Source organism: Schistocerca gregaria, chromosome 3, assembly GCF_023897955.1.
Source record: "Schistocerca gregaria isolate iqSchGreg1 chromosome 3, iqSchGreg1.2, whole genome shotgun sequence".
Lineage (NCBI taxonomy): Eukaryota > Metazoa > Arthropoda > Insecta > Orthoptera > Acrididae > Schistocerca > Schistocerca gregaria.
In genome coordinates, this window is record NC_064922.1 from 701,987,452 (window position 1) to 702,002,887 (window position 15,436).

The window sequence follows — 15,436 nt, forward strand, 5'->3', positions numbered from 1 at the left end:
GGCTCACTAACGGACGGTTGTGACAATAAGTGGTGCAAGTTAAAGAACCTCTTGTCCATCCCTGTTCACGGGTCCTGGTATTTTGACATTGGCCTCTCAATATATATATATTACTGTCATTTCTTGTTAACAATGTTTGCTTATTCCCAAGAATAAGTAGCTTTCACTCAGTTAATACTTGGGAGAAATCAAACCTGCATTTGTATCGGACTTCCTTAACTCTTGAGTAGAAAGGTGTGCAGTATACTGCGGCATCCATTTTCAGTAAGCTACCATTCGAATTCAAACATCTTAGCAGTAATCCACGCGCTTTTAAATCGGAACTGAAGAGTTTCCTGATGGGTCACTCCTTCTGTTCTGTGGAGGAATTCCTTGAAAAACTAACCTGATTCTTGAAACTTCCTGGCTGATTAAAACTGTGTGCCAGACAGAGACTCGAACTCGGGACCTTTGCCTTTCGCGGGCAAGTGCTGTGCCAACTGAGCTACCGAAGCACGATTCAGGCTCCGTCCTCACAGCTTTACTTCGGCCAGTACCCCGTCTCCTACCTTCCAGGAGAGCTTCTGTAAAGTTTGGAAGGTAGGAGAGGTACTGGCAAAAGTACAGCTGTGAGAACGAGGCGTGAGTTTTGCTTGAGTAGCTCAGTTGGTAGAGCACTTGCCCGCGAAAGGCAAAGGTCCCGAGTTCGAGTCTCGGTCTGGCAAACAGTTTTAATCTGTCAGGAAGTTTCATATCAGCGCACACTCCGCTGCAGAGTGAAAATCTCATTCTGGAACCTGATTCTTGTTGTATTGTTGACTGCATTTACTTAAACTTATGGATTCACATTTTTCGTGTTCATAAACATTTTATTTTTATCTTTATTGCTTTTATGTTGCAATATCATATACTGACACGTCCCATGACCTTAAAGATTTTATCCTCAATTTGATCCTACGGAACTTGACCTGTAAATAAAATAAATAAAGAGACAAGGATATCGGACACGTTGTATTAATAGGCAGAGGGTCATACTTCGCATATATAGGAATTTACTTACGTATGACAAGGATGGATCAGGTAACTAGCCATGGCGTTGTAACAGAGGCCCTATAGGTATTTTCTTGACGTACGTAATATAGCAAAAGTGTAGTAAACCTAAATGAGGTTGGTCAGATGGAGATAGGGACCCATCCTGGTGAGTACAACAATAGACTGTTTAGAACAGGCAACAACATTCACTTTATACTTACTGTAGGGTAATGGAAGTCAAACATGGACGATAAATAGTTTGTACAGGAAGAGAAGATCACATAACTAATGAGGAGGTATTGAAAAGAATTGGGGAGAAGAGGAGTTTGTGTCACACCTTGACGAGAAGAAGAGACCGGTTGGTAGGATACGTTCTGAGGCATCAAGGGATCATACATTTAGCATTGGAGGTCAGCGTGGAGGGTAAAAATTGTAGAGGGAGACCAAGAGATGAATACACTAAGCAGATTCAGAAGGATGTAGGTAGCAATAGGTACTGGGAGATGAAGAAACTTGCACAGGATAGGGTAGCATGGAGAGTTGCATCAAACCAGTCTCAGGACTGAAGACCACAACAACAACAGGGTAATGTTTAGTATATAAGGTATGCGCTTATGCAAAACGTAAGTAGTATAATGTTCATACACTGCTCAATATTGACTACTGGAGACAGTACACACATATGATACAGATAACAAACTTTAAGAAGAAGATATACCACATGAAAGAGTGCACAACCAGTGGTTGAAGTATACGCGGCCAAAGACTCCCAGCTAAGGCATAACCCCCTGTGGAGAATTAACATACACTCACAAACGACAAAATCGGCAAGCCCGTGCAAATCTCAACACTGACTGGATACGCCAGCTGCCATCAAAATCGACCACGGGATATAGCAGGGAAGCCGACAAGCTCGCATACTAATGCGTAAACAAACCATCAACGCTCCTCTACATGTGACGCCGGTATATGACCTATCGTACACTTAACGATGATGAATCCGACTGTTACAGATATGCTTATGCTGAGCGAGAAGATATCACCAGTACCCAACTGCAGCTCCCGAGGAACACCACTCCACAAAGTCAAAGGTATCCACCTGCATGATACCCACTACTAACAAAACCTATCATTGCATGAGCTGTCGAAGGCATCAAGAAAACTGCTGCGGCTAGCACATGACGCAACTGTCGCAGAGGTTCGTTTTCGCTTGGTTCTAGCTTATGCACTTTCTTTCCTCTACCCTTCAAACCGCTACAATTCGTTCAACTTTCGACACAATCTATCTCCGGTAGAATGCGTATTAATGGTAAATCATAACCAGACGTACGCAGACATCGCAGTACTCACATTCTGCGAGACATCACTTAGTGGAAACCAGCCAATATAGAGAGATGATAGTACACATTTTGTATTGGCCATCATGTTGGTGTGCCCGTGGAAGGGCTGTACCCCTACATAAAAAAACGATACAGTGGCAATTTTTATAAGTTACCATTCAATTTATTTCTTTTTTCATAATTTATTCACTCTAAATTTACCTCAAAAACATTAGAAATAATAAAAAAATTAGGAGATGTGTGCAGACAGTAATGGGCTACAGATACCAGCAGACCATGCTGGCCAACGAAACAACAGTCACATTGTGCTAGAGAAACGTGCCCATGCGCATTTGATTAAGAAAAAAGGAAGTTTTAAGTAAGGTTCTAGGTCCCTCTGGGGGACTCCACCTCATAGAGGCAATGTCCGTGCAAATGGAGAGGCTTGCGTGTTCACAAAAAGGTAAGGACCATGTCGACGATAGTATAGTTGATTTTAGGGTCTCCAATGTTCTTTCAAGTTCTCCCGCAATTTTTATTTTTACTTACAACCTACGTCCGCAATTGTTAGCGGGATATAATCCAATTACTGTCTTCCTCTATATTTTTTCCTTTACAACTCCATCTAATACCAAGACAGTCATTTCCTGAGTCTTGACAGATGTCCTATCACCCTGTCTCTTCTCCTTGTCAGTGTTTTCCATATATCCTTTCTTCTCCGATTCTTCACAGAACCTCTCCATTCCTTCCCTTATCAGCCCACCAAATTTTCAACATTCTTTTGTGGCACCACGTCTCATATGCAACAACTCTCTTCTCTTCCAGTTTTCCCACAGTCCATGTTTCACTACAATACAATGCTGTGCTCCAGACGTACATTCTCAGAGATTTGTCCCTCAAATTATGGCCTATATTTGGTACTAATAGAATTTTCTTGAACCAGGAATGCCCTTTTTTCCAGTGCTAGTCAACTTTTGATGTTGTCCTTGCTCTGTTCGTCAGTGCTTTTGCTGCCTACGTGTTAGATCCGTTAACTACATCTACTTCGGGGACCAACTACTTGATGTTAATTTTCTCGCTGTTCTCATTTCTGCTACTTCTCATTACTTTCGTCTTTCTTCGATTTACTGTCAGTCCATATTGTCTACCATTCATCGGATCATGTAATTCTTCTTCACTTTCATTCAGGTTAGCAATGTCATCAGCGAATCTTTCCACTGATATTTTCTCTTGAAATTTAGTTAACTCCTGAAACTTCCTTTTATTTCAATCATCGCTTCTTCGACGTACAGATTGAATAGTAGAGACGAAAAACCACATCCCAGTCTTACACCCTTTTTAATCCGACCCCTTCTTTCTAGGTCGTTACCCCTTATTATTCCCTCTCGGCTCTTGTACATATTATATATTACCCGACTTTCCCTACAGCGTGCCCTACCACCATTTCACACCGTTGAGCGGTTTTCCAGGTCGACAAATTGTATGAACCTGTCTTGAATTTTTCTTTTGTCTGGCTTCCATTATCAACCGCATCATCAGCACTGTCCTTCTGGTGCCTTTATCTTTCTTAAAGCCGAAGTGACCGTCATCTGACACACCTTCAGTTTTCCTTTGCATCCTTCTGTATATTATTCTTGTGAGCAACTTGCATGCATGAGTTTTAAGCTGATTGTGTGATAGTTCTCGCACTTGCCAGTTCTTGCTGTCTTCGAAATTGTGTTGATGATATTTTTGCGAAAGTCAGATGGTATGTCACCAGACTCAATCATTCTACACATCAATGCCCAATGTCATTTTGATGCCACTTAGCCCAACGATTTTATAAGATCTTATGGAATGTTATATATACTTTCCGCCTCATTTGATCTTAAGTCCTCCAAAGCTTTCTTAAATTCTGATTCTAACACTGGATCCCCTATCTCTTCTGAATCTTCTCCTATTTATTCTTCCCTCACATCAGACAAATGTACCCCTCATAAATGTGTTCAATATACGCCTTCCACCTATCCGTTCTCTCCTATGCGTTTAACAGTGGAATCACCGTTGCATTGTTAATATTGCCACCCTTCCTTTAAAGGCTCTTTTGACTTTCTGATATTCTGAGTCTGTCCTGACAACAATCATTTCTTTTTCAATTTCCTCACTTTTTTCATGCAGTCATTTTGTCTTACCTGCCCTGCACGCTCTATTTATTTCATAATGTAGCGACTTGTATTTCTCTACTCCTGAAATTGCTTGCACATTTCACATTCAGCTTAAGTATTTCTTCTGTTACCCATGCTTTACCTTCTCTGTACCTATGCTTTTCTTTCCAAATTCTGTGATTGCCCTTTTTAGAGACGTCCATTTCTCTTCAACTATAATGGCTACTAAGCCAGTCCTTACTGACGTATCTATAGCGTTAGAGAACTTCAAGCATATCTCTTCATTCCTTAGTATTCCCGTATCAGACTTTCTTGCAAATTGATTCTTCCAGACTAATCTCTTAACCTTCAGCCGACTCTTCATCACTACTACATTGTGATCAGAGTCCACATCTCCTCCTGGGTATGCCTTACAATCCAGTATCTGATTTCGGAATCTCTGTGTGACCGTGATGTAATCTGAGTGGTATCTTTCCGTATCACCCGGCCTTTCCAAAGTATACCTTTTCTTCTTGTGATTCTTGAAGTGAGTATTCTCTATTGCTATCTGAATTTTATTACAGAACTCATTTAGCCTTTCTACTCCCTCATTCCTTGCTCCAAGTTCGTATTGTGCTGTAACCTTTTCTTCCACTCATTCCCTAGCTGCAGTCCAGTCCCCCACGACTATAAGATTTTCATCTCCCTTTAGGTACTGTGTCACCCTTTCAGTATCCTCATATACTGTCTCTTCGTCTTCAGCTTGCGGCGTCGGCAAGTATAACTGGATTATAGTTGTCGGCGTTGGTTTGCTGTCGAGTCTAATAAGAACAACATTTTCAGTGAACTGTTCACAGTAACACACTATCTGATCTACCTTCCTGATCATAACGAATCCTACTCTCGATATACTATTTTCTGTAGCTGTTGATTTTACCCTATACTCATATTACCTGAAATCCTTGTCTTCTCTCCATTTTACATCACTTATCCCTACTATATATTACCTGAAATCCTTGTCTTCTTTCCATTTTACTTCACTCATCCCTACTATATTTAAACTGAGCCTTTGCATTTTGCTTTTCATATTTTCTAGCTTCCCTGTTACATTCAAGCTTCTAACATTCCACGTCCCGACTCGTAGAATGTTGTTCTTTTGTTGGTTTTTCAATCTTTTTCTCATAGTCACCACGTCTTTGACAGTCCCCTCCTGGAGGTCGGAGTAAGGGATTATTCCGTTATATTTTGCCAATGGAGAGCTCATCATGACACTTTTTTAGTTACAAGTCACATGTGCTGTGGATACACGTTACTTGTCTTTAATGCATTGGTTTCCATATCCTTCTACATGCTCATGCCGTTGATCATTGCTGGTTCTTCTGCCTTCAGGGGCAGTTTCCCACCCAAAGGAGAAGAGAGTGCCCTGAACCTCTGTCCACTGCTCCACTCTCTGTCACAAGGCCGTTGGCAGTGTGGGGTAACTTCTTTTACCGGAAGTCTTCGAAAATTCTATGTATACAATTGAGCGTTCCGGGCTTCGTGGAACTGCAGGTAAGCTGATTTATAGGAACTGCAGAACATGCCGTTATGTGAAAAACGGTCATCCATGCCAATAGAGGACTTTAGTTCCAGGAAAGTTGTTACCACCAGGATGAAACAGCATGTGGAAGGAAGAACAAGAGAAACTGCATCGACCTCACTCTACTTTACTCACGAGTACAGTTCTAATCCTTCCCATAAAGTGAGGAGTCTGGAATAAATACGTTCAAAGCAGAATGAACTACAGATGGTTAGTTGTGATGACAATTCACTGAAAGTTGTGTGGGGAAAATAGATTGGCAAAATTATTCTTTTGAGAGATTGGATCAAGACCGGTCACTCACTGGAATGAACTAGAGCTTTTTCGTGACTCAGTACTCACAATTCACACAAAACGAAATAAGTAAATGGATGGTACATTGGTGTTATAATTCAGGTCACTAAGTCTGTTTCTTATCTGACTTGGTACTGTTTTGAAAGAACATATGAAGGTAAGCACTAATTTTGCGCTGTGTCACTAGTAATTTTCATGGGCAAATGTTTTAAATTTCGTCTAATGCTAAAATTATAAGTATTACAATAACATCCTAAATATTTTTTTATCAAGAGGAAAAATTTTAAGACTGACACTGGTTCTTGCTATATTTGAGATTTTTATTTGAAGAAAAGCAATATAATCATTACAACAACTGTAACTGAAGTGTGCCAACGGCCTTGTCGCACACAGTGGTAACCGGTTCTCGTCAGATCACCGAAGTTAAGCGCTGTTGCGGGGGCTAGCTCTGTTGGAAGGCGGGTTGCACTCAGTCTTTGTGAGGCAAACTGGGTAGGTACTTGATTGAGTAGTAGCGGCTCCGGTCTCGTAAACTAACATATGGCTGGGAGAGCGGTGTGCAGACCACATGCCCCTCCATATCCGCATCCATTAACGCCTGTGTTCTGAGGATGACGCGGCGGCCGGTCGGTATCGTTGGGCCTTTTGGCCTGTTCGGACGGAATTTAGGTTCAGTAACTGAAGTGCATCTGCAGTCATCATTCACAGTCACTTATTACTGTATATGTCCCCATAGATGAAAAATTAATCAATACTGTCATTTATGAGTAAATTTGACCTGTTTTAATCGATGTAAGTCTGTTTCTCCCCTCAGTGCATATTCATCCTGCTTTCGGAAATATTCTCTCAAAGGCCAGTGATGTTGCTATGATACCTAATACTTTCAGACCCAATAGATACAGCGCTGCCTGCGGCAATTAGTTGGCTTCCCACCAGTTTAAAGGATCCCTGTTACTAGGCATATATCGATCCACTAAATATTTGTCCAATTCGACAATGGCTGTATTTTCGGGGTTCTGACTTGCAAGAAGGTGACTAATAGTGTCATAGAACTTCTACCAGATTGAAGAAGTCTCATACGTAACGGTGGTAAGTGGTTGAGACATGAGATCAATTTTCTTGTTATTGCACAAGCAACGCTTTCATTCCTGAAACAGCCTTCATGTAGCAGTCCTGAAATATTTAGTCTTCTGAAAACCCTTTCCTTTGAATTGGGGGTTCAATAAAGTTGTCTGACTAATCATTTTGTTGCTGGCTATGACACCAAAGCATTCCGATAACTCTTTAAGCAATTTATTAACCCGTTTCATTGTTCCTGGGGTATATTGCTTAGTTTTGTCTTTGAAAGGCTTTAGTTGCCATTCCCTTAATCTTGGTAAGATTTTCTTTATTGAATCTGAGACTGTTTTTTGTGAAGACAGCTCTTCGTTTACCTCATCAAAGCTTTAAAAATATGTAAAGCTGGTTGCATTATAACTCAGTCTGTATCTTTTAAGTTTAAGGTGATCGATTTTAGACCTGCACCTACACCTACCTACCCTATATCGGAAAGACAGTACGCACCATCGAAGATCGTTGCCGAGAACATCAAAGGCACACTCGACTGAAATATCCAAAGAAGCCGGCGGTAGCAGAGCACTGTTTTTCCGAGAAACACAAGATGGATTATGAGTGTACCAAGATCCTGACTCAGACCTCTACATATTGGGACAGCGTTATAAGGGAGGCTATCGAAATTCGCACCAGGGGAGATCTTATCAACCGAGATTGCGGCTACAATCTCAGCAAGGTTTGGGACTCAGCATTGAATGTAATTAAGGAGACTCTCAGCAAGAAGTAGGAACTGGAGACCAGGGCAGACGTAGCAAGCACATCGACGCTACGACAGATTCCGACGTCCACGTCTTCGCGACAGCCGGTGTGCGGGCGCGGACGACGAAGAGAGCGGCCCCCGGGGGAGGCGATTTAAATCTGCAGCCCGCCCTCAGGACCTCAGTTCGTCAGCGCACCTGACGATGGCGACATGTCTGATCGCCGAAACATTGTGCCCGTTGGACACTGTGAGCTGGCAGTATACCCGTGAACTGTTCGAGCAACAAATACGCCGTGAGAAACTGAAGAATCACATTTCGTAAGTAGTTTCGTCTGGCTAAGATATCATGTTTCAATGTCAGTCAGTTATTTTTAAATTTTCTTGACTTTCAGCAAGTTTTCTTAAAGCAGTTATCTCTCCTTAAGAAATATAACTCATTTAAACTCATCAACTTTTTACTGCGTGGACTTCTGAATTGTCTTTCGTGCAGTGTGCTTTAAAGGGGGTGCAAAGCATGGGATACATGGAAGTTTTAATAGCAGGGCACTTGATTTCGTATTTCACGCGTTTTCTGTTATTATGGAAGTTGGATAATAGACTTCACCCAGTTTGAGGTGTTTTCAGCAATCTGTCTGTCTTCGAATTGTGAGCACTGTAGAAGGTATGACTTTAGTTCAGTCTTCTCAGTCTAATATTACTTACACTCGTCCACGCATCAGATGTACGGCAGACTGACATTGCGGTGGCCGCAGTTTTTTTAATTTTTATTGCATGACATTTAAAAGCTGTACATCTAATGGAATACATTTGCTGAATGTGAACGGCTTTTTAGTATTAATAAATTATTTATTGGTTGTTGTAAGTGAAAAGCAGTTTAGGGTGATGACACCACAAAGGAGATAAATGAGGACTTGGTCCAGAACCTAATGACACTGATGAGCTAGATAGTGCTTGAGACCCAATTCGAGTTTTGAGAGGATAGCTTCACTCGAGGTGGAAGCAGACGTCAGAGAGGACAGTTCACAAGAAATTATTTTTCGAATTACTGCATCGGTTGAGGCGATCTTGATCGGCTTCTTGACCCACATTGTTCCAGAGGTACTGTGGAGTGCTTCAGTTTTAGAGGTCTCTTCACGGTTGATGATGAGCCAGACGCCATGACAATTATCTGCTGACAGAAGTGACATTTATCTTTTCCTACCACTTTGGTAAAATGGTACCGAATATCGCTCGTGTTTCTTCTAGGCGAAGGCAGTGTGGATAACAAACTGTTGTGAATCATTGAAAGTACAGTGATGAAATGAAAACATTTGCTATTAACATAGCCATTACAGAATGTAAAAGCTTAAAGTGAGAACAAATATACATGCAGTACATTCTACAATCAGACGTTATAGAGTAGGATACATAGAGTCGTGATCTGCGAAACCTGGAACTACAGTCGTGAATATTTATGTCATATACGAAAAGGCCTGAAACAGTCACAGAGATTAAGAAACTCGTGAAGACAAGCCTGGCCGTTTGCCAGGATTTCACTGCTGAAAGATAAAAATTTAAACATTTTGATATCCGAATATGGGCTACACCGCGTATGAACAAGAGATAGGAACATAATGGTGTGGATAAAGGCTGGAAAAAGGAAGTGCAAATGAACACTAAGTCTGTGCTTTAGGAGTTACGAACTTGTCAACTCATGCAGCCACTATCTCTATCAGCATGTTTGTATTGTTAGCTGTAGAACAACTCGCCATCACTTTTCACTCACTTCGACGAACTCAGCTATATATTTCACATTATCGATATCCATGTCTTTCTTCTAACAAACTAGGACACCTGGCTCAAGCCAAGCGTGCCCTACAGTTCCCTAAACGTAGACTCCTATGGCATCACAGAAGAAACAGGTGAGGAGGTGGAGTAGTGACTCACTACCGACTACGTTACTCACATCCAGTACTAATGAAGACAAACAAGACAAATATATACTCGTAAATATTAAGTCCCTTAAAAAATAGCCTTATAAGCGGCCTCCACAGACCTTCGAAATAAGGCGAGATAGCCTGTTTCAAAACTGACCTTTCAAAATGCGATTCGACTTTGGATCATACAAATAATGCTAGGAACACAAACATAAATATTCTGCTCCTTCAGTGTGAAATTAAAGTATGGAGTTATTTCAGCTTGCACCCATCCATAATGCAGACTATAGGAAACCCATACATACATATTCCACGAAATCCACAAGCATTGAAATTCGTAGTTGGAATATCAGCTCACAACACTATTAACAAACGTACTATGTTACATAATGCACTCCTGGAAATAGAAATAAGGACACCGTGAATTCAGTGTCCCAGGAAGGGGAAACTTTATTGACACATTCCTGGGGTCAGATACATCACATGATCACACTGACAGAACCACAGGCACATAGACACAGGCAACAGAGCATGCACAATGTCGGCACTAGTACAGTGTATATCCATCTTTCGCAGCAATGCAGGCTGCTATTCTCCCATGGAGACGATCGTAGAGATGCTGGATGTACTCCTGTGGAACGGCTTGTCATGCCATTTCCGTCTGGCGCCTCAGTTGGACCAGCGTTCGTGCTGGACGTGCAGACCGCGTGAGACGACGTTTCATCCAGTCCCAAACATGCTCAATGGGGGACAGATCCGGAGATCTTGCTGGCCAGGGTAGTTGACGTACACCTTCTAGAGCACGTTGGGTGGCACGGGATACATGCGGACGTGCATTGTCCTGTTGGAACAGCAAGTTCCCTTGCCGGTCTAGGAATGGTAGAACGATGGGTACGATGACGGTTTGGATGTACCGTTCACTATTCAGTGTCCCCTCGACGATCACCAGAGGTGTACGGCCAGTGTAGGAGATCGCTCCCCACACCATGATGCCGGGTGTTGGCCCTGTGTGCCTCGGTCGTATGCAGTCCTGATTGTGGCGTTCACCTGCACGGCGCCAAACACGCATACGACCATCATTGGCACCAAGGCAGAAGCGACTCTCATCGCTGAAGACGACACGTCTCCATTCGTCCCTCCATTCACGCCTGTCGCGACACCATTGGAGGCGGGCTGCACGATGTTGGGGCGTGAGCGGAAGACGGCCTAACGGTGTGCAAGACCGTAGCCCTGCTTCATTGAGACGGTTGCGAATGGTCCTCGCCGATACCCCAGGAGCAACAGTGTCCCTAATTTGCTGGGAAGTGGCGGTGCGGTCCCCTACGGCACTGTGTAGGATCCTACGGTCTTGGCGTGCATCTGTGCGTCGCTGCGGTCCGGTCCCAGGTCGACGGGCACGTGCACCTTCCGCCGACCACTGGCGACAACATCGATGTACTGTGGAGACCTCACGCCCCACGTGTTGCGCAATTCGGCGGTTCGTCCACCCGGCCTCCCGCATGCCCACTATACGCCCTCGCTCAAAGTCCGTCAACTGCACATACGGTTCACGTCCACGCTGTCGCGGCATGCTACCAGTGTTAAAGACTGCGATGGAGCTCCGTATGCCACGGCAAACTGGCTGACACTGACGGCGGCGGTGCACAAATGCTGCGCAGCTGGCGCCATTCGACGGCCAACACCGCGGTGTGTCCGCTGTGTCGTGCGTGTGATCATTGCTTGTACAGCCCTCTCGCAGTGTCCGGAGCAAGTATGGTGGGTCTGACACACCGGTGTCAATGTGTTCTTTTTTTCCATTTCCAGGAGTGTCCTGAAGGGACAACGTGCCCTTAGCTAACGGAAGAGCTAAAACCGTCCACGACAGACGGAGACACTGTTCATCGGACTCATAAACGACCTACTACCCTTGAATTTAAAACTGATAATATGCAGAAAACAAACAGAATCATTTAAACTTAGAGAAAAGATAACTAAGACATGCCACAACGTTAATCTAAAACATAAAGACGAGATGCTCTGTCGAAAAGCTTGTGTGATCTAGAGAAGAGTAGGCAAAGTAGAAGCTGCAGCTAAGCCCTTTGTTCCAACCAAGGAACTATTCCAGCACTTGGCTTTAGCAATAACATTCGTTGAACCGTAAAAAAAATAATAAATGTAGACTATTGAACAGAGGTAAGTGATGGTAGTTGGGAAAAATTCATTTTTGAGCTGACAACGCTGTCACAAAAGCCTTCAGCTACGCATTTACTTTACACGACGCGACGCAGCTCAAATACTAAAGCTTATTATTGATCCAATACTGCTATGTGATCAAAAGTATCCGGAAACCCACAAAACATACGTTTATTTTAAATATTAGGTGCATTGCGCTGCCATTTAGTACCAGGTACCTCGTATCAGCGACCTCAGTAGTCACTTGACATCCTGAGAGAGCAGAATGGGACGCACCGTGGAACTCACGGAACGTGGTCAGGTAATTGGGTGTCACTTGTGTCATGCGTCTGTACGCGAGATTTCCATATTGACAGAGACCGACGACAATTGAAGAGGGTCGAAATGTGGTAATAGGTAGACTTATATCCAGAACACCACACAGGAATTCCAAACTGCATCATTATCCACTGCAAGTAATATGACAGTTAGGCGGAAGGTGAGAAAACTTGGATTCCATGGCCGAGCGGCTGCTCATAAGCCATACATCACGCAGGTAAATGCTAAACGACGCCTCGCTTGGTGTAAGGAGCGTAAACATTGGAAAAACGTTGTGTGTAGTGACGAATCACGGAGCGCAGTGTGGCAAACGATGCCGCGCCTTGTGTAAGGAGCGTAAACATTGGAAGATTGAACAGTGGAAAAATGTTGTGTTAAGTGACGAATCACCGTGCACAATGTGGCAATCCGATGGCAGGGTGTGGACATGGCGAATGTCCGGTGAACGTCACCTGCCAGCGTGTGTAGTGCAAAGAGTAAAATTCCGGGGCGGTGGTGTTACGGTGTGGTCGTATTTTTCATGGAGGGGGCTTGCGCTCCTTGTTTTTCGTGGCAATATCACAGCACAGGCCTACGCTGACGTTTTAAGAACCTTCTTGCTTCCCACTGTTGAAGAACAATTCGGGGATGGCGCTTGCATCTTTCAACACTATCGGGCACTTGATCACAATGCATGGCCTGTGGCGGAGATTAGATTAGATTAGATTAATACTTATTCCATAGATCATGAATGCGACACTTCCTAATGATGTGGAACGTGTCAGGTTAATAAAAGATGTCTGTACAAGATATTACATTAAACAAAATATTGTATGACACTAATGTTTAAGTTGTTGTTTCTTTTTTCCCTTAGTTTATATCTAAAAATCCAGTCAATGAGTAGAAGGAGTTGTCATCTACAAATTCTTTTTAGTTATTTTTCAGTGTTAGTTGGCTATCTGTCAGACTTTTGATGCTGTTTGGTAGGTGATCAAAGACTTTTGAGGCAGCATAATTTACCCCTTTCTGTGCCAAAGTCAGATTTAACACTGCATAGTGAAGATCATCCTTTCTCCTGGTGTTGCACACTGCTATTACTTTTGAACTGGGTTGGATTATTAACAACAAATTTCAGAAGTATATATATATATATATATATATATGAGGTTACTGTGAGAATCCCTAGATCCTTAAATAGATGTCTGCAGGATGACCGTGGGTGGGCTCCAGCAATTATTCTGCTTACAAGTATTTGAGTAATGAATACTCTTCTACTCAACGATGAATTACCCCAGATTATGATGCCATACGAAAGCAGTGAATGAAAGTAGGCATAGCAAGTTAATTTACTGAGATTCTTATCGCAAAAATGTGGTTACAGGACTATAGTTTCCCTGTAATGGACTGGCCTCCACGTGGTATTGTCCTGAATCCTATAGAACACCTTTGGGTTGTTTTTGAACGCCGACTTCGTGCCAGGCCTCGCCGACCGACGTCGATACCTCTCCTCAGTGCAGCACTTCCATTGCCCAAGAAAAATCGAGTACCTGATTGAACGTGTGCCTGCGAGAGTGAAAGCTGTCATCAAGGCTATGGGTGTTCCAACACCATATTGAATTACAGCATTACAGATGGAGGGCGCCACGAACTTGTAAGTCATTTTCAGCCCCGTGTCCGGATACTTTTGATCAGATAGTGCAACTACTGCTCCCTAGACTGTGAAGCTCTTGCCTGGACATCACAGTAGAAACACTCGTTCCCATCAGAATACACTGCATCCGATTGCTAAGAAGTGTAGTTGGCTACATTCAGTCTGTGGGTAGAGTGAATACAGACGTCAGAAAAGAAATGAGAGTGAAAGCTTAAATGAGCAGATTGGAGAATATAGAAACAACTGGAAGGATTATGTAAAAAGAATGGAAGACGGCAGAACATACTTAGGAAACCAGAGTAAAATCAGCATTTTCAACCAAGAGGGCGTAATGCCTACTACATGGTGAGAGACGAAGAAGTAATATTATATTAAAAATAAGATTTTTTTAAGTAACTATGATTTAACAAGTTTTGTAATTACATGTAAAACTCCGGTCAGATGTAACAGGACTCCTGAGGGCATTAATCTGTTCAATTTAAATGAATAAATACAAAATTAAACATTATGTACAGGTTGTCCCAGGATGAATAGTCAACATCCAGGGATATGACAGGAACCATCGTCTGATACAAAAAGAATTCATGTTGACAAATGCAATCTTCTAAATGGTTTCTGTGATAGAACGTATTTGATGTACATTGTTGCTTATTTTCTTTATTACTCAGTACACTGTCATTGTTTACAATGTACCATAGTTGTGTAGACGACTTCGAGACGAATAATTTGATATACGACACGTGGTCTATCAAATCGATAAGTAACCGTAAAATGGCTCACCTACACTTCAGTGCATCCTTTTTGTGCAAGAATTTCCGTATACTCTTGTTCTCTTCATGCAGCCTAATGACCTTGAGAAAAAATGAGTGGGACCCTTGTAAAATAAAATTTAATGTAGCTTAATTTTGTACTGCGACAAGTTTTCGCTATGGCTTGCAGACTTTGTGTTATTGAAGAAAGACGTCCGAAAGTAAATTTAAATATGTCTCGCCTCGGAAACAATTTGGATTAGGGGCTACGTGCATATGCAAGTTTTGGCTTCTAATAATCGTTCCTGTCATATCTTTCTATATTGACCATTCCTACAACTGCTAGAATCTAAATTTTATTATTCTCTAAGAGTGTTCTGAAACATTTTTATTTGCCAGTTTCGGGTAAAAAATTTACAATGAAAGTTCCTAAAGAGAATTTCCCCTTTGATTTCACTTCAGAAATTTTCTGAGGTTGCTTCAACTCAGAAATCTGATTGCAGTTGTTGGGA

General features: G+C 42.4%; 1 non-coding gene across 1 annotated transcript; it reads left to right on the plus strand.

Annotated features, from left to right (window-relative positions):
* The first annotated feature begins 629 nt into the window (after positions 1 to 629).
* On the plus strand, positions 630 to 704 carry Trnas-cga (transfer RNA serine (anticodon CGA)). The gene has a single exon. It is a non-coding gene; the product is annotated as a tRNA-Ser (tRNA).
* Positions 705 to 15,436: the final 14,732 nt, after the last annotated feature.